Genomic DNA, 20,654 nt, shown 5'->3' with positions numbered 1-20,654 from the left:
ATAACCCTTTAAACCATCCTTATACCCAATAAAGATGCACTTTTCAGATTTACTATCCAACTTGATTCTTTTCTCCTTTGGAACATGTACATATGCATCACATCCAAATACCCTCAGATGTGAAAGAGAGGGTTTCTTACCAGTCCATACCTCTTGTGGATTCTTATCCTCCAATGTTGATGAACGTGATTTGTTGACCAGGTAATATGTTGTCTCCATCACCTCTACCCAGAATTCCTATCCTAACCCGGCACCAGTGAGCATGCTTCTTGCCCTTTCCATGAATGTCTTGTTCATTCTTTCTGCAACTCCATTTTGCTCAGGTGTGTATGGAGTAGTATTCTATTGTGCTATACCACACTTCTTATAGAATTCTTCAAATTCCTTGCTGCAAAGCTCTCCACCATTATTTGACCTCAACACCTTTATCTTCTTCTCCGTCTGGTTTTCCACCAAAGCCTTAAATTATTTAAACCTATCAAAGACTTCAAATTTGTTCTTAAGGAAATATATCCATGTATTCCTTGAGAAGTCATCTATAAATGATACATAATACACAGACTTAGCCAGTGATGGAACCTTCACAGGTCTAAACACATCACTGTGCACAAGCTCTAATATATGTTTCGCCCTCTTACTGCCAGAGGGGAAACTCACTCGATTCTGCTTCCCATATACACAATTTTCACAGAAATAAAAATACAGAGAGCTATTACTCATAACTTCTACCATACCTTTACCATGAAGTATCCGAAATCGCTTCTCTCCAATATGTCCAATCCTTTGATGCCACAACATGGTCTTCTGTCTAGAGACTGCTAGATTTTCTGCTCCACTTTCTAGAACCACAGAACTGTTGCACCCATCAACAATAGTGCTACCTTGCAACTTGTACAGAGTTCAATCCAAACTCCCCGCATCAATACCAGTGCTCCTCGAACCATCTTTCAGGTATCCTTCTTGAACACTGTTTTTACACCTACATCATTTAGCTTGCTTACGAAAATCAGATTTCTAGCCAATGCAGGAATATGCAGAACACCCAGAAGTGTTCTAATCCTTCCACCTTGCAACTTCAACTTTACTTTTCTGTGACCAATGATTCTAGCCTTCCTATCATCCCTAATAAGACATCACCACCATCGTATTTCAAATACTTGCAGAACCACTCTCTATGGGGAGTGAAGTGAAAGGATGCACTTGAGTCAATCAACCATGCCTCATGATCTACATGTGTACTTGAAGAAGCCAATTACACATCCCCACCTTCATCTAAGGTGGTTTTTACCTCTGTAGAGGGACCGTCATCGGATCCCTTTCCTTTGCCAGGGGCTTTAGATTTACAGTCCATTTTGTAGTGCCCTTCCTTTCCGCATTCCCAGCAAACTACCTTTACAGGTTTTCCTGGAGATTTAGATCTCCCTCTAGATTTAGATATCCCACTTGATGAATTATTTGTGTTTCTGTTCTGGGACCATCCTCGTACAGACAAGGAATCACCTTTCTAGATCTTCATATTTTTTCCGTCTCATCTCCTCCGTTAGCAAGGATGAGACTATTTCATCAAACTGCAAGGCAGTTGCATTGCTACCTATTGCAATAACTAGACTATGCCCCACGAATTTCATAGAGAAAACAACAAACTAATGCACTTAACTTCATCTGAAATTTTAATATCAACAGATAATAATTGACTTACCAGAGTATTAAATTCACTCAGATGTTCTGTCACCGAGTCTCCATATTTCATCCTCAGGTTATACATATTTTTCCCTAGGAAGAGTTTATTCACCAGAGAATTATATTGGTTCAAAGTCCCTAACTTGTCCCACAAAGCCTTAGTCGTATCTTCCCCTGATACATTCAGTAATACTGAATCTGAGACACACAATCGTATTGTGCTCTTTTCCTTCAGATCCAACTTCTTCCATTCTTCATCGGACACTCATGTTGGTTTGGTACCTGGATCTACCATGATCCACTGATCTTTATCCACCAATAGATCCTCCATCTGGAGTTTCCACAACTCAAAACTCTGACCATTAAATTTATCGATCTCTATCTTTCCACTGTTTGCTATCTTATTTCACCACCAAAATCAATCACACAGATCTCCCACTGAACAGTGTCTACCGCAGGCTCAAGCGAAACCCGTCAACAACAAAGGTGTCCCCTTAAAGCCAAAACAACTCTGATACCAAATTTAGGTTTTAAGCTCGTACAAAATTTACCTACATACAAATTATAAAACACAGAAAATAGACAATGCGAGAGAATAACACATATACATAGAGATTTCCCCCTGGATCCCAAAACCGGGACTACCAAATTTATTTTTCATTATGTTCCTTTCAATGTTACAATACATATTTATACATGCCGAAGCATCCAAGACCATGGACTGAAAACCATCACGTCCAAAACCATGGACCGAAAACTATCGTTTCCAAAACCATGGACCGAAAACCATTATGTCCATAACCATGTGTGAAGACCATGCACAAAACCATAAGTAGGTCCACCCAACCTAATATAGGGAAAGAATATAACACAACCCAACAAGTTGAAGAACAACTTCACTGCGTGATAGTTGAATCAGAGGCCAGTATCTGACAAATAAAAACTTTACAGATGATTCATGTTTGCAGGTGATTTAGTTGAAGTTTTAGGTTTGAAGACATATCACTGTTGAAGGTGAAGCAAGTAATGAATACTTGCCGAACAGATGAATATGGTCGAAGGGACGTTTCAAAAGCTCAAGAACGTAAGCGATTATTGGAAAGAAGAAATGAAAATATCTGTGAAGTGGTTGTATGAAGGTGGGAACTTTTGATGCATATTGGGAGCAACATAGCAGATTTGTAGGAAGAATCCAATGATCTTGATGTGGGAACTGGTGAGCTCAAGGGACTTGATGAAGAGATACAACAGGGTGAACTTCGACTCTAAGAACTCATGGATGAAAGAGTTTGGTTGAGGGAGAAAAGCACCATGGCGGAAGCAGAAGTCAAGAAGCTTCAAGATGGAATAAAGAGGGACTTGATTGGTTGAAAGACCGTTGTGATAGAGTAGGATGAGCTCGATTACATTGGCAGACTTGGGGACTACCACCAGGACAATTAGACAGATGTTTAGAGGCTTATTTCACTATGGATGGAAGGAGTCAATGGGTACTTGATTGGTGCACTTAAGAAAGAAATAATGGAGGATAAGCTTGAAGGTGTTCAAGAAGAACCAAGGTTGGGTTGTTTAGAAGAGCCAAGAAAGGAAGTAAAATACCTTAAGAAGGCAGTTAGGTCGAAGCACAGTTCGATAGACTCTTCTGAGGTTGAGTTGTTGAAGTAAGACACAAGATTAAGCCGAAAGAGGATGGTGATGCCTTGAAGCTGAGTTTTGTGCAGGTGATCATATATGGCAAGAGATTTGTAGCTTTGCTAGACATGGGAGCTAGTCATGGAAAGAATATAACACAACCAAACAAGTTGAAGCACAACTTCACTGCATGATAGTTGATTTAGAGGTCAGTACATGACAAAGAAAAACTTGACAGTTGATTCAGGTTTGTAGGTGATTTCAGTTGAAGTTTCAGGTTTAAAGACCGATGACTGTTGAAGGTGAAGCAGATGACGAATACTTGCCGAACAGATGAAGATGGTAAAAGGGGAATTTCAAAAGCTAAAGAACAATAGTGATTGTTGGAAAGAAGAAACATAGAAAAGATATGAAGCAGTTGTACGAAGGTGGGAACCTTTGATGCATATTGGGATTAGCATTGTAGATTTGTGGGAAGACTTGAACGATCTTCATGTGGGAATTGGTGAGCTCAAGGGACTTGATGAAGAGATCTAGCAAGGTGAAATTAGACTCCAAGGACTCATTTGGTTAAGGGAGAAAATCACCATGGCAGAAGCAGAAGTCAAGAATCTTGAGGATTGAATAAAGAGGGGATTTCTTGGTAGAAATACTGTTGTGATAGATCAGGATGAGCTTGATTATGTAGGCAGACTTGGGGACTACCATCGGGACAATCAGACGGATGTTCGGAGGCTTAGTTCACTATGGATGGAAGGAGTCAATGGGTGCTTGATTTATATGCTTAAGCAAGGAATGATGGAGGATAAGCTTGATGGTGTTCAAGCAAAACCAGTATTGGGTTGCTAGAAGAGCCAAGTAAGGAAGTGAAATACCTTAAGAAGGAAGTCAGGTCGAAGCACAGTTCGATAGACTATTTTGAGGTTGAGTTGTTGAAGAAGGTTGCAAAAGTAAGACGCAAGATCAAAAGCCGAAAGAGGATGGTGATGCCTTGAAGCTGAGTTTTGTGTAGGTGACTGTATGTGGCAAGATATTTGCATATTTGGTAAACATGGGAGCTACTCATAGTTTCTTGAGTAGGAAAGCAGCAAAGTCTTTTGGGAAGAAATCTGAAATGGGGAGAGAGTGAAGTGCTTTTAAAGCAGTAAACTCTACCATGAAAGTTGTGACTAGTGTGATGGAGAACACTCAGGTGAGAGGGGGCTCTTGGTTTGGAAAGTCGGACTTGAGGATCGTGGACTTGGATGATCATTCTATGGTGTTGGGGCAATATTTTTTGAAGCTTACACAAGCCATACCGATGGTGGACCGGGACATTCTCTTAATCATAGTAGAAGGGGGAACCTTGTTGGTTTTGATGAATAGATGGAGTTGCTTAGGGTATAGACCAAGGATGGCTTCTATGACTTTGTATCCCAAAGATCTGAATGTGAAGCATGTGGATGTGGAGCAGGGAGGACTTGGGAGTATGACTCGAACAGTGAAGGAAGAGAAGTTAGTAGACTTCGTTGCAAGAGATAGAGGAAAAGATGGAGGTGGAAAATTAGTTTCACATATCTTGAGACACTTGGTAGGAGCATATTTTACCAAAGATCTTCATGATGGAGTTGTATATGAAGGGAGTTTGAGTACTTCTTCAGAGGTAGTGGTTGGAGAGGATTATGCAGGTAGAGATCTGCCTGGCATTATGGAGTTTTGCAAGTATGTCATGGGCATATATGACTTTCAATTGATGAAAGACAAGCTTGAGAAGCTTGGGTGTACATGTGAGGAGGTTGAGGTTGTGCACATATACTTGAGAACGTAGCATCAATCTGATACGTGGGTGGATGAGAGTCAGGGAGCAAACTTCCTGGCCCTCCTTTCTCGATAGACAACCTTGGAGAAAGGTTGGTGTAATGACCTTGTTTAGGGAGGACTGCACCACCTTGACAAGGAGCCTTGGGAGGAGGCTTCTTTATATTGATAGGTGGAGGATGCAAGAATGAATATGGCTGCGTAGAAGCACATTGGCATTAGCATCATGGACAACATGTAGCAGATGGGATGGGCATACCATGGACTTAAGCATGGCTTATTCTAGACATATTTTGATCAAGTTTGAGATTGTGACAAAATGCTGAAGAAACAATCAACGATGGCATTGACAAGGTACATTCTCATGGGTTGAGCATTACGGTTGGATTGGCTACCCAACTAGTTCGATGACATGGGGGCATGGAGTGCAATGTGTTTGTGTCAGATAGATGTCTTGGTTTTGACTAAGATGTTGTGTTGGCTGGAGTGTTATGTAGAAGTTCACATGATGAAACAACACATGGTGGAGATGGTCCTATTACATATGTTGCGGGGATGTTTGCAAAAAATGGATTGATTGAATTCATGGATCAAAAGTGAGTTCCTGATTATGGAGGCATAAACCGATGGTTTGTGTGACATTAGAGTGAAGGTAGGCAGTATGAGCATCTTGGATGTTGGAGCTAGTAGCACTTTATGACAGTGGATGTTTGGAAGTCTTGGTGACAGATGGTTTCTTGGATGGAGATTTGTTGAAATCGACAATGAAATTGACTGGGGGAGGATGTAACGCCCACGAGATTCAATTTGTTTGGTGGTGGGCACGCGAGGAGCGAGCAGGCAATGAGCTGGGGCAACCGGTGAGTTCGATGCGCTTGGAACGGTGCGACGAGTCAAAGAAAACATGGAAAATTGACTAAGTGTTGGAAAGCTCGGTGGTGAGCTTATATGGTGTGGTGGTCACAGGTGTGGGCACCCTCACCATGGCTGACATGGAAAATTGTCTAAGTGTGGGTCAAATTAGCCATAGGCGAAGCCCCTACCTTGGGCGTCCTTCATATATATATGTGAGGGGGAGTTGGAGAAGATCATTGAATCAATGAAGTCATGGAATTCTAAGCGTTCTAGGAGCAGGAACTGTGAGCTAGAGCTTGGGAGTCTGAAACGTAGGACGAGGTGCAAGTGACATCATAGGCCGAAGCACTTAGCCGCAGAACTGAGTTAGCTAAGAAAGGTCATGCGAGGGCGTGTGAGGGCATTGGTGGGCGAGCTGAATGAACTCGTGCGAGGGCATCGGTGGGTGAACTGAATGATGTTGTGTGAGGGTGTAGGCGGGCAGGTTGAACGATTCTTAGGTGAAGTCGTTTGGTGGACGAGCTGAACGAAGGCATACGAGGGCATGCGACGGTGTCGGTTGACAGCCCGAATGCGATATCATGTGAGGTCGTGCAAGAGCGTCGACAGGCAGGCTGAATGAAATCTTGGGTTAAGTCGTTCAAGCGAACAGACGAATGAAGGTACATTTAGGTGAGTTGTCAAACAAAGGTGTGTTTGGGCGAGCGGTTGAATGAGGGCATTTTGGCGGTCGGTCACACGATCATTCGGTGGACAAAATGAACGGACGGTCACGGTGACTTGGGTGGAAAAGTTGGGCACCCGTGCAAATGTGAATGGTGGAGGGCGGGTTGGTCGGGCAAGGCCACATGGGTTGGTAGCGCGGTGAGTTGAATGGTGGTTCGTTCAATGAGTTGGAACGCCATGACGATGGGCGCGTGTGGTTTAACAGTGAGTTTGGGCACCGGTGAAATGTGAACGGGGATTCATGCGGTGAGTTGTGTTATGGGTGAAACGAAGGAGTGCAGGCGAATGAAGCGTTGGGCAGATGAACTACAGGTGTGCATCGGGTGGGCGACACAACCCACCAGGGTTGCACGACAACTGAACGATGAAGCACCAATTTTGAACGAAGTGTTAGTGAGGCTGAACGGTGATGCAAGCTGAATTGTGAAAATTTGCAGGTTGATGTAAATTTATAAAAATCGAAATATTGTCATTATTATTCGGGCAGACTCTATTTCTAAGGAGTTTCCCCTCCCGAGTTAACATCCATTGTGCACTCATGGTTAATGATAATGATAATGTGTATGTCTTTTAATGTGAAAGTTTCCACTACGTTAAAAGAAATATTATACTTGGCTAGTTGAAAAATAAACTAAGTATAGGAGTAGGCATAGTCAAAAATCATGAGTATTGTTAAAAAGAAAGTGTTTGGTGGTGCCGCACCCCCGATCGTGCAGTTGGAATATTACCACCAGGGTAGGGGTGTGACAGGTGTTATCAAAGGTGCAGAATCCATAACAGGGAGTTGATCCCACTTCACTTCATGATAGGTGGTATCAGAGCTCCTTATTCTATGGGATTTTCTGGTTCAGATTGAAGAAGAAAACTTGATAGGTGATTTAGTTTTGTAGGTGATTTCAGCTGAAGTTTCAGGGTTGAAGGCTGATGACTGTTGAAGGTAAAGAAAGTAACGAATACTTGCCGAACAGATGAAGATGGTCGAAGGGGAATTTGTGATCCAGGTAGATATTGGTGCCCACCTACCTATCCCACTTGGACCCCCACAACTGTCTCTTTCAGTTTTCCAGTTTCCATAACTATAGCACAATTTACTATTTTTAGCAGTTTTTTGGGTCCTGAACTTCTTGAGCCATTTTGAGGCCATAAACGATGTTTTCTGGGAAAATTAGGAGTAACATGACACATAGACCGATATTTCTCTTCCCAAAGTTATAGTCCTTGAATAGATCTTTCTGACGAGCTATTGTGTGCATCAAACAGAGATCGTATGCCAAAGTTACGACCCCAGCAAGTTGATGTACCAACTTACCCAAAACGGGGCCCAAAATTTGGCGTTTCATCTTCGAGGGTTAGTTTTTGGGGTGTTAAGGGTTTTCCATTGTTTCTCAACAATAAATAGGCCTTTGAGCCTCATTGTAACACAGTTCAGAGGCATGTAGCCACCACATCTCTTCTCAGAGATAAGCTACCATTGCCCTAGCTGGTTTATTTCCATTGTTGTTTGTAAGCATATTTTAGTATTTTACATTAATGAAATGAAGTATTATTTCCACTGCATCTCTGTGTTTATGGCTATCTCTGTAATTTGTTGCATTTCTGTTTAAATCTGGATCAATGGTGTCAGAGCGGTCTACTTTTTCTCTGTTTTTCTTTGCATGTCCCCAATGAGGTCGGGATATAAGGAGTTAGGGCTTGAACTGGTCGAACCTTTGCAATACCAGCCTCGCAAATCCCTACGACCTCCCATGGTAGATGAAAAGAAATATGAGGGGGCAAGAAATCCTATCAAAATCTTGGAGCAGATAAATGGTTAAAGCTACCCAGAGGCAATGCACCGACTTCCAGTAGCTACTCTGGAAAAGCCACACCCTTTAAGGTACAAGTTAATTTTGAAATCCCCATGTTTAAGGGTCAAATAGATGCAGATGCCATAGATAAATGGTTAAATGTACGAGAGGGTTATTTTTTTGTTCACAAATTTTCGAGTCGAGAAAAGATTGTTTTCTCTCTTCTCAAAGAAACCCCCCACGTCAAGGACTGGTGGGAAACCTACTGCGAGCAGAAGGATGAAAGTAAAAACTCACTGTTCTCAGCCACACCCACTTGGAATTCCTTACATGATTCCATCAAGGAGTAGTACTACCCTATCAAAAGCTATGAGGACAAATACATAAAGTGGACAACGCTGCTACAGGGACGAGATCAAGATGTGTCAAAGTTCACAAACAATTTTCATACCCTCGCACACAGTTGGGTATCAAAGATTCTCAGCTACATCTGGTACTCAAATAACATGGATACCTACATAGATACATCCAGGAAGATATGGAGTTCCTGAACATCTCCTCACTCAGCACGGCATACCGATATGCTGTCAAAATCGAGAAAAAGTTTAAACAGAAGAAGCGAGACTTTAGATCTACGAATCCGAAGACCAAAGAACAAAGCCAAGGTGGGGTGACCCAAGACAACCCATTGAAGCCGCAAGAAAAGAACAACACCATGAAGTTGAAGAAGGACACAGGAAAGTGGTGAGTTCCACAAGAGCCCCACTCAAAAAACAAGTGAGTGTTGGACCAAGCAGTCGCTGGTGGCCGAGTTGAAGGCTTCAGAATCCGATGCATGTTCCGACCGAGTCAAAACCTGACAAGGGAAATGGCAAAGGGAAGTAGATCATTGATTTGAAGCCCAGCGTCACTTTTTCCACCACCAAGATCCATAAGAATGAGCCCAAAGATCCAGAGGAGGGGGAGCGTCTTTTCCACACACAGAAGTGGGTGAAGGGTTCGCCGCTGCAATTCATTATCGACAGTGGTAGCCAAAAGAACCTCATTTCAGCAGAGGTCATGAAGCGGTTTGGCCTATTGACTACACCACACCCGCAAGCGTACAATATCGAGTGGCTTCACCAAGGACGAGATATTCAAGTTCGCCAGCAATTCCGCCTTCCCTACAACATCAAGCCCTTCACAGATGAGGTATTGTGTGATGTTACAACTCTAGATGTTTGTGATGTACTATTAGGCTAGCCATACTTGTGGAGGTGACATGTTGCATATGAGTCAAGGCCTCGTGCTGTTATTATTTATTTGGGTAATTCATTATACAGGATACCAGAGGTAGCCCCACCTACTGCCACCTCTTTGATCACTTCCAAGAAAGGGAGCAAGCTTATCTCCCAGACGAGGAAATTCATTTTCTGTTTGGTTTGCTCCCAAAGTAAAGGGAAGATCGTCACCACATACATGACCCCCGCGAAGGGTTCCTTCACATAGTAGCAGCAGAAAAGGGATACAGTTATGATAGAACACATGAACAACTTCTCCTCACCCATAGGGATACCATTGCACTGTCAAGTCAAGCATTCATTCTATTTGACTCCCAGAGCACCTCTACCCAATGGGCCGATATATCACCGCTCCATTCTGAAAAATGACAAGTACAAAAAGCAACATGGTCCTTACACCAGTAACAAGGCTATGGGGAACAATGCTTTGGATCATAGCATTCCCCCATTCCTTCACTTGTACTGATTGTTCAATGTGGACCGCCCTCTACCATGCTTCCCACCATTACTAGACACATTAGACATTGCATAACAACTCACTAGGGACGAAGGTCAGCAGATGGAGGAACTCAACACAATGGGGACCATTGCTTCCTAATGGGGGAGGAATGATCCAAGTGGATGTTGGTGACAACCCACCTATCCCACTTGGACCCCCACAACTATCTCTTTTAGTTTTTCAGTTTCTGTAATTGTAGCACAATTTACTATTTTTAGAAGTTTTTTAGGTCCTGAACTTCCAGAGCCGTTTTGAGGCCCTAAACGACATTTTTTGGGAAAATCGTGAGAAAAATGGGTTGTGGACCAATGTTTCTCTTACCGAGGTTATATTCCTTGGATATATCTTTCTAACGAGCTATTTTGAGCATCAAATGGAGATCGTATGCCAAGGTTACGACACCGGCAAGTTGATGTACCAACTTACCCAAAACAGGGCCCACAATTTGGTGTTTCATCTTCTAGGGTTAGGTTTTGGGATGTTAAGGGTTTTCATTGTTTCTCAACAATAAATAAGCCTTTGAGCCTCATTGTCACACATTTCAGAGGCATGTATCCACCACATCTCTTCTCAGAGATAAGCTACCATCGCCCTAGCTGGTTTGTTTCCATTGTTGTTTGTAAGCATATTTTAGTATTTTACAGTAATGAAATGAATTATTATTTCCGCTACATCTCTATGTTTATGGTTACCTCTATAATTTGTTGCATTCCTATTTAAATTTGGATCAATTTCAAAAGCTGAAGAACATGAGAGATTTTTGGAAAGAAGAAACACGGAAATGTTATGAAGTTGTTGTACGAAGGTGGGAACCTTTGATGCACATTGGGAGCAGCATAGCAAATTTGTGGGAAAACTTGAACAATCTTCATGTGGGAACTAATGAGCTCAAGGGAATTGGCAAAGAGATCTAGCAGGGTGATATTAGGCTCCAAGAACTCATGGATGAAAGAGTTCAGTTGAGGGAGAAAAGCACCATGGCAGAAGCAAAAGTTAAGAAGCTTGAGGATGGGATAAAAAGGGACTTTCTTGGTAGAAAGACCATTGTGATAGAGTAGGATGAGCTCAATTACATTGGAAGACTTGGGGACTACCATTGAGACAACCAAATGGATGTTCGGAGGCTTAGTTCACTACGGATAGAAGGAGTCAATGGGTACTTGATTGGTGCGATTAAGCAAGGAATGATGGAGGATAAGCTTGATGGTGTTCATGAAGAACCAGGATTGGGGTACTTAGAAAAGCTAAGAAAGGAGGCGAAATACCTTAATAAGGAAGTCAGGTTGAAGCACAGTTCAAACGAATCTTCTGAGGTTGAGTTGTTGAATAAGGTTGCTAAAGTAAGACACAAGATCGAGCAAAAAGAGGATGGTGATGCCTTGAAGTTGATTTTTGTGCAGGTAACCATATGTGGAAAGATATTTTCGGGTTTGGTGGACGCAGGAGCTACTCATAGTTTCCTGAGTAGGAAAGAAGTAAAGTCTTTTGGGAAGAAAGCTAAAATGGGGAGAGAGTGGAGTTCTTTCAAAGGAGTCAACTCTACCATGAAAGTTGTGACTGGTGTGATGGAGAACACTCAGGTGAGAATGGGCTCTTGTTTTGGAAAGTTGGAATTGAGGATCGTGGACTGGGATAATCATTATATGGTGCTAGGGTAATAGTTTCTGAAGCTTGCACAAGCCATACTGATGGTGGACCAAGACATTATCTTGATTACGACTAAAGGGAGAACCTTGTTGGTTCTGATGAATAGAAGGAGTTGCTTGGGGTATAGACCAAGGATGGCTTCTATGACTTTGTATCCCAAAGATATGAATGTGAAGCATGTGGATGTGGAGCATAGAGGACTTGGGAGTATGACAAGAAAAACGAAGGAAGAGAAGTTAGTAGACTTCATTGCAAGAACTAGAGGAAAATATGGAGGTGGAAAATCAGTTTCACATATCTTGAGACACTTGGCAAGAGCATATTCTATCAAAGATATTCACGATGGAGTAAGAGCATATTTTACCTAAGATATTCATGATGGATTTGTAAATGAAGGGATTTCAAATACTTCTTTAGAGGCAGTCATTGGAGAGGATTATGCAGGTAGAGATTCGGCTGGCATAATGGAGTTTTGCAGGTATGACATGGGCATATATGACTTTCAATTGACGAAAGACAGGCCTGAGAAGCTTGGGTGTACATGTGAGGAGGTTGAGGCTATGCATAGATACTTGAGAGTGCAGCATCAATCTAATACATGGGTGGATGAGAGTCAGGGAGGAAACTTCATGGTCCTCCTTTCTTGATAGACAACCTTGGAGAAAGGTTGGTGCAGTGACCTTGTTTAGGGAGGACTGCACCACCTTGACAAGGGGCCTTGGGAGGAGGCTCCTTTATATTGATAGGTGGATGATGCAGGAATGAATGTGACTACGTAGCAGCACATTGGCATTAGCATCATGGACAACATGTAGCAGATCGGATGGACACAGCATGGACCTGAGCATGGCTTATTTTGGAAAGATTTTGATTGAGTTTGAGATTGTGACAAAATGCTGAAGAAACAAATGACGGTGGGATGGAGAAGGTACATTCTCATGGGTTGAGCATTACGGTTGGATTAGATACCCAACTAGTTCGATGACATGGGGGCATGCATTGCACTGGGTCTGTGTCAGATAGATGTCTTGGTTTCGACTAAGATGTTGTGTTGGCTAGAGTATTATGTAGAAGTTCACATGACGAAACGACACATAGTGAAGACAACCGTATTACATATGTTGTGGGGATGTTTGCAATATATGGACTGATTGAAGTCATGGATCAAAAGGGAGTTCCTGATTATGGAGGCATAGACCGATGGTTTGTGTGACATTGGAGTGAAAGTAGGGAGTATGAGCATCTTGGATGTTGGTGCTGGTAGCACTTTGCGATAGTGGTTGTTTGGAAGTCTTGGCGACAGATGGTTGCTGGGATGGAGAATTGTCGAGGTTGACAATGACTTTGAGTGGGGGAGCATGTAACTCCCACGAGTTACAGTTCATTTTTTGGTGGGCATGAGATAGGCGAGTGAGTGACGAGATGGTCCAATTGGTGAGTTGGGCACACTTGGAATGGTGCGATGAGTCAGAGGAAATGCGGAAAATCAACTAAGTTTTGAAAAGTTCAGTGGTGAAATTATATGGTGGGGCAGTTTCGGGTGTGGGTGCCCTCACCATGGTTGACATGGAAAAATTTCTAAGTGCGGGTCGACTTAGCCATAGGCGAAACCCCTACCTTGGGTGACCTTCATATATATACATGAGGGGGAGTTGGAGAAAGGAATTCAGCAAAGTCATGGAGTTCTAAGCATTCTAGAAGCAAGAAGTGCGAGTTAGATATTGGGAGTCTGAAATGTAGGGAAAGGTTCAGGCGGCATCGCAGGCCGAAGAAATTAGTCGTAGAACCAGGTCAACTGAATGAAGGCATGTGAGGGCGTTGGTGGGCGAGATGAATGAACTTGTGTGACAGTGTGCGAGGGTGTTGGTGGGTGAGATGAACGAACTCATGTGACAGTGTGCGAGGGCGTTGGTGGGTGAGATGAACGAACTCATGTGACAGTGTGTGAGGGCATTGGTGGGAAAACCGAATGAAGTTGTGTGAGGGCATGAGAGGGCATCGGCAGGAAGGTTGAATGAGTCTCGGGTGAAGTCATTTGGTGGGCGAGTTGAATGAAGGCATGTGAGGGCATGTGAGGGCGTCGGTTGATAGATCGAATGTGATTTCATGTAAAGGCATGCAAGGGCATCGACAGGCAGGCTAAACGAAATCTTGGGTTAATTTGTTTAGGTGGGTAGTTGAGAAAAGGTACTTTTGGGCAAGTGGTTAAACAGAGGTGCATTCGAGTGAGCGGTTGAATGAGGGCATTCAGGCAATTGGTTGAACAGTTATTTGATGAACGAAACAAACGGGTGGTCGTGGTGACTTAGGTGAATGATTTGGGAACTCTTGCAAATGTGAACAGTGGAGGGTGAGTCGGTCAGGCAAGGCGACATAGGTTGGTAGCGCGACGAGTTGAATCGTGGTTCGTTCAATGAGTTGGAACACCACGACAATGGGCATGTGCAGTTGAATGGTGAGTTGGGGCACCGGTGAAATGTGAATGACAAGTTGTGTGGTGAGTTGTACGACAGGTGAAATGAACGAGCATGGATGAACAAAGTGTTGGGCAGACAAGATGCAGGCGTGCACTGGGTGGGAAAAATGGCTTCGTAGGGCTACACAACAACTGAATGGTAGGGTGTTGATTTTGAACGAAGTGTTGGTGAGGCTGCACGGTGGTGCAAGGCGAACTGTGAAAATTTGCAAGTTGATGTAAATTTGTAAAAATTGAAAGATTGTCATTATTATTCGGGCAAACTCTATTTGCAGGGAGTTTCCCCTCCCGAGTTAATATCCGTTGTGCACTCATGGTTAATGATAATGATAATGTGTATGTGTTGTTAATGTGAAAGTTTTCGTTGTGTTAAAAGAAAGATTATACTTGGCAAGTTGAAAAATAAACTAAGTATAGGAGTAGGCGTAGTCCACAATTACGAGTATTGTTAAAAAGAAAGTGGTTGGTGGTGCCGCACCCTTGATCTTGCAGTTGGAAGAGTACCGCCAGGGTAGGGCATGACAAGTGGTATCATAGCTTTGGATTTTGTGGGCTTTGGTGATTTAGATTTGCAGAGAAGTTGATCCTACTATCACTTCGTGACAAGTAGAATTAGAGGTTGTTGATACATGAAAAAGGAAGATCCAAGACTTGGCAGGTGGTTTGAGTTTTGTTGTTGAATTTGGTGGATGGTCTATACAAGATCACAAAGAAGGAAAATAGCAATAATGGTAGAGGAACCCTGGGTTGTAACAGGTGAATCTAGAAAGGATGTTGGTGAAGCTTTCTTTGACACGGTATTGAATCGGATAGAGGAACTTGTTTTCGACATGGCTTCGATGAAAGATGAGAATGTACAAGTGAAAGGGGAGATGGAAGACCTCAAGATTCGATATGAATATATTGAATGGAAGTATGCTTGAATGCAAGATAAAGCCAAGAAGATTGGTGAAGCAAGAGATCAAGGTTTGGTTTAAATCTTGAAATTGCAGCAAGCTCTTGATGATGCTCTAATGAGATCGCAGTTTTGAAGAGGGTTGTGGGACACAACTTAGGTGGAGGTGTGGCTCATGTCAAATTCAAAGAGCTAGATTCGTATGATAGGACTAGGAGTGTGAAAACTCTTGGTAACTTTCTATGGGATATGGAGCAATACTTGGAGCACTTGGGTTGAAAAATGAAGAGTCCAAAGTGAAAGTAGCTACTCAATTCTTGATGAAGGATGCTAATATGTGGTGGAAAAGGAGGATGGATCATATTGCCAACGGTAATGCTGAAGACATAACTTCATGGGATGGCATGAAAAAGGATTTGCAGGCTCATTTCAGTCCACAAGATGAAACGTGGGATGCAAGGATGAAGATAGAATATATAAAGAAAACTGGAAGTCTGCAAGCATATCAGCGAGAGTTCTCAAGTGCAGTTTTGGAACTTCCAGACATGGTGAAAAGAGACAAGGTGTTCAACTTTATCATTGGGCTGAAACCTTGGGCATAGAAGGAAGTGCAGAGGCATAAGATTAAGAAAATTGAGGAGGCATTTGCTGTTGTGGATTCTTTGGTGGAAAACTATGATGAGGGTTCCAATGAGAAGAAGAAGAAGTATGATAAACTGAAAGAGAAAATTGTGAAAGAGGATACTTCGAGATCGAGTGACAAGGCGAAGATGAAGAAACCATTGAAGTGTTGGATTTGTAAGGGACCACATGTGGTGAAGAATTGTCCTTCAAGACCAAAGGTGGTTGCCTTGGCACAAGCCAATAAGAAGAAGAAAGAAGAGACTTCTATAGGAGTTATGCATATTTTGGGAGCTGTAGTGGCTATAGAAGTAGTCTCATGGAGAAACCCAAAAAAAAAAACAAATTGGAGTATGACAAAATGAAGGTTCGGAATTCTAATGTACTCACTATGGTGGATAGTGGGGAAACTCACAACTTCATGAGTGAAGATATTGCGCGAAGGATTGGACTGAAATTTGTACCGGTGCAGGCATGAATGAAGGCAATGAATTCTCCTTCAGATTCTATGATCGGTGCGGTTGACAAGGTGGCTGTGACACTTGGTGAATCAGCTGGGAGAGTTGACTTCACTATAGTGTAGATAGATGACTATGAGGCTGTACTGGGCATGGATTTTATGAAACAATTCGAAGTGATGGTTTTTCCCCATTTGAAGAAACCGTGCATTTACGACGGACGAGATGATGTAACTATCATTGTTCTAACCATGGGAGTAAGTAAGCCCATATGTAAACTTGCAGTGATGAGTATGGAGAATGGGAAACGAGATGAAGAGGTCTATGAGCGGTTGTCTGTTGTAGAGGAAAAGCTTATGTAGAATTCAAATATTATCAGTACATTGTCAGATAACATATTGGATCTATCTAGGAGGCTGGAGGTAGTGGAGGATGATGATGAAGAAGAGTATGTGAGGCCGAATGTTCAAGTGGAGGATCGGGAGGCATACTTGCAGAGAATGGAAGTGGAGGATCCAAATAGGTGGATTGAGTTGATCAGTGAGGGAGAGCCTTCACGCTCTTCTCCCTCCTCATCTACTTAGACTATCATGGAGATGAGGCTCATTGTTAGCTACCCATGGCAATGAGTCTCCAACATTTTGAGCAAGCATCTAGGGGTGAGATGGCACAAATTGACAGGTAGCATGTAGTGGACAGTCTTGATGATGTAGGGGCATGAGTTCTTATGGAGGTGATGCATGGTTGGATTAGCTACCGAACTAATCACTGACATGAGGGGTATTAGCACTTGATTCCTTGCAAAGCAGTGGCACATCTATAGCATGAAACACAGTCGAATATTGGACATTTGGGTTACCCATATACATAGTTGTGTGGATAGCTATCTTGGCAATAGGTGGTTGCTAGGATGGGAAATTGTCAAGGGAAACAATGACTTGAGGTGGGGGAGGATGTAACGTCCGTGATTTACAATTCAGTTTTGTGATGGGCATGCGACGGGTGAGCAGCGGACGAGATGGAGGAAACAATGAGTTGGGCACGCCCGCATGGTGTGACGAACCAGACTGAATGAAGGAAAAATGTTATGTCATGAAAATGGTTGTGTGTTGGTGTAATGGTGAGTTTATATGGTGGAGAAGTCATGGGGGTGGGCGCCCTCACCATGGGCCGATGTGAGAAAGATGGCGAAGGCACCAAATGGTTGGTTGGCTAGGCTAGGCAAGCACCCCCATGTTGGGTGAGTTGCCATATAAATATGTGGGCGAACTAGGAGGAATAATTCATTCAAGTAATCTTCAAGTGATCTAGTAGCAGAAGTGTGAGCTAGAATTGGATGCCTAAAACATGAGGCCAAGGTGCAGGCGGAGCTAAGGGTCCAAGCACCTTAGCCACAGAAATAGGAAAAAACATTTAGCTGAATGGAAGTTGTGCAAGGGCATGCGAGGGTGTCGGTGGGCAAGCTGAATGAACATCATTAGGGCGATTTGGATGAGGTCGTGTGAGGGAATGTGAGGGCATTGATGGGAAAGCCAAACAAATGTCAGTCAGGCGAACTGAATGAGATTGTGTGAGGGCATCGGTGGGCAAGCTGAATGAACATCGTTCAAGCGAGATGAACTAGGTCGTGTGAGGACGTGTAAGGGCATCAGTAGGCGAGTTGAATGAGCATTGTTCAAGAAAACTGTTGAATGACGTGTTGAATGATATTTCGTTCAAGGTCTTGAACGGTCAGTTGAACGAGAAGGCGTTCGTGCAGTCAAATGGGCAAAGCATTTGGTGAAGAGTAGAAGACATTCGAGCGATCGAATGGGTGAAGCATTCAGTGGAATGGTTGAATGTGTGATGGGCAGTCAGCATGGTGAACAAGCTTGGTTAATGTAACTCATGTGAAGGGTGAGTTGGGTTGAATGAAGCATTCAAGTAGGAGTAAGCGAAGGTGATTTGGGCGACCGAGCGAGTGACATGGTTGGCAAGTGCGATGACTTGAATGGTGGATCGTTCGAGTGAGGCAGCATGACAAAGCAGTGGAGGCATGTGGAGGTAAGCATCGAGCTAGGTAAACCGGTGAAATGGTGAAGGATAGGCATGGGTGGTCTGAACAATGAAGTTCAGATTCTGGACGACCAATTGGTTGAGGTTGCACGGTGGTGCAGGCCGAGTGTAAATTTTATAGGTTGATTGCATAATTGTAAAAAACTGAAGATTATCATTATTATCAGGCAGACTCTTATTTGCAGGGAGTTTCCCCTCCCAAGTTATATGTTGTGCACTTGTGATTTTATAATGATAACATATGTATGAAGATGTTATGAAAGTTTCCACTATGTTAACGAAAGAATTTACTCGGTGAAGTTGAAAAATAAACTAAAGTACAGAAAGTATGCGTAGTCCACAATCACAAGTATCGTTAAAACGAAAGTGGTTGGTGGTACCACACTCCTGATCATATGGTTGGAAGAGTACCACCAGGCTAGGAACGTGACAAGTGTTATTTGTGACACCCCCAATTCTTTTTTCCTGAATTGTCCAACATGCAACATAGGCCAAACACTTAACTTTTTCCTTCATTAACATGTTTCCCGAACTACGCTTAACATTCATCTTATTTATCATGATAAAACATTAATGTTCATAAATACATTAATAAACAAATAACTAGCAAGAGACACAGTCCAATGATATGCAAGTAAGAATTATTATCAAATTCTATTTTATTACAACTGACTGGGAGAATATCTCAACCAATGTTTTTACACTTAGGAAAAAATTGTTGTCGTGTAGCTCGGCTGGTTCACCGACTCGGTTGCTGCACCATTCAGCCTTACATGACACCCAACTCATCATTTCACCCAAACACCCTTCATTTGTCGTATCGTTTCATTCACCAAACAACTCGTCATTCACTTTTTGGCATGACTCATCGCGCTCGCAGCTCATCATTTACCCCTGTATGAGTCACCGCCCGCAACCTTTGTTTCAAGCTGCACAACTCCACCACATCGTAGTCCGTTGTTCACCGTTTCCTGAACCACCCTTCCACATCTCGTCACATAGTTCCGCGGGCACCCAACACCAGGTTGTCACACCCAAGTCTCCATGCTCACTGTCATTGTTTGTCGTTTTCCTAGTGGTGCGACCTGCGGCTTGTCCGCCAAGACTGCCCGCTCTTCAAACACTGCTTGCCCATTCTGCATTTTGACTTTACTGCCCATCTTGCGGGCTCATCTTAGCTCTCTGCTAAGGACAACTCACACCCAAACCATAAATCCAACATCTTAACCATGACATGATCCACTTGTTCGATGTTGATTTCCAACAATGCATTTAATAATTTATATGGTGGCTCGCCTAAGTGGGGGGCTTCGTTCGATGGCCAAGCTGACCCAACTTTTGACTTTTCACCATGTTAGCTCATCAGCTTTGGTGTGGGGCACCCACCCGTGGGACCGCCCACACATATAAGTCTGTGCACCCATGACACTTAGCCATTTTTCAAATGACCCATTGCATGTCAACTCGCCCACTCACCCAGCCAGCTCATCATCGTGTATGGGCGCACGCCCAACTCGCCGTTTCATCCACCTGGCTCATTTCCCGCCCATCATGTGCCTGTTGCTGATTCACACCTGAAGTTCGGTTAAACGTGCCCGGAGGGCATGCTCGTTCTGCCTGACCGTGCCAATGACTCGTGGGCATTACATTCTCCCCCACCTAAATTCATTGTCATCCTTGACAATCCAGCTATCCGTCACAACTTCCTATCATACTTCGAAATCTTCTTCTTCCACCTCGACAGTGAGTCCTCCATTTCCCAGCTATCCTCCTCCAATGCATCCTTACATCTAATGAGAAATTCCTTCTCATGTTACTTCCAAGTCTTGACATCCAAAGATCCAAAATATTCTCCAACACAAGATTTGGTTTGCTAAGAATCATGGCTGGTCCCCTTGGTGGCTCCATCCTATCTGGATGTTCTACATCAAGTTGACACTTCTTAAACTGACTGATATGGAAAATAGGATGTCTCATATGAATGTGGTGTGGAAGCTCCAACTCATAGGCAACCTCCCCCACTCGCTTCTCCACATGAAATGGTCCTTCATACCTCCTCGTTAAAGATCTCGTAGTCCCCTTAGGTGGCTAAAATTGATCTCGAGTGATCCTGAGAAAAACCATATCTCCCACACTAAAGTGTGCATCCCACTTGTCCTTATCTGTCCATTCCTTCATCCTCCTTGCAGCTTCATGCAAGTGTAACCATGCTAACTTGAAAGTCTCATCCCAAGCCTTCACGAACT

This window comes from Pinus tabuliformis, chromosome 6 (assembly GCF_031772625.1).
Source record: "Pinus tabuliformis cultivar Carrire ecotype Pingquan chromosome 6, CPIR1, whole genome shotgun sequence".
NCBI lineage: Eukaryota > Viridiplantae > Streptophyta > Pinopsida > Pinales > Pinaceae > Pinus > Pinus tabuliformis.
The sequence above is the reverse complement of the archived record's forward strand: the minus strand, read 5'-3'. Positions refer to the sequence as shown.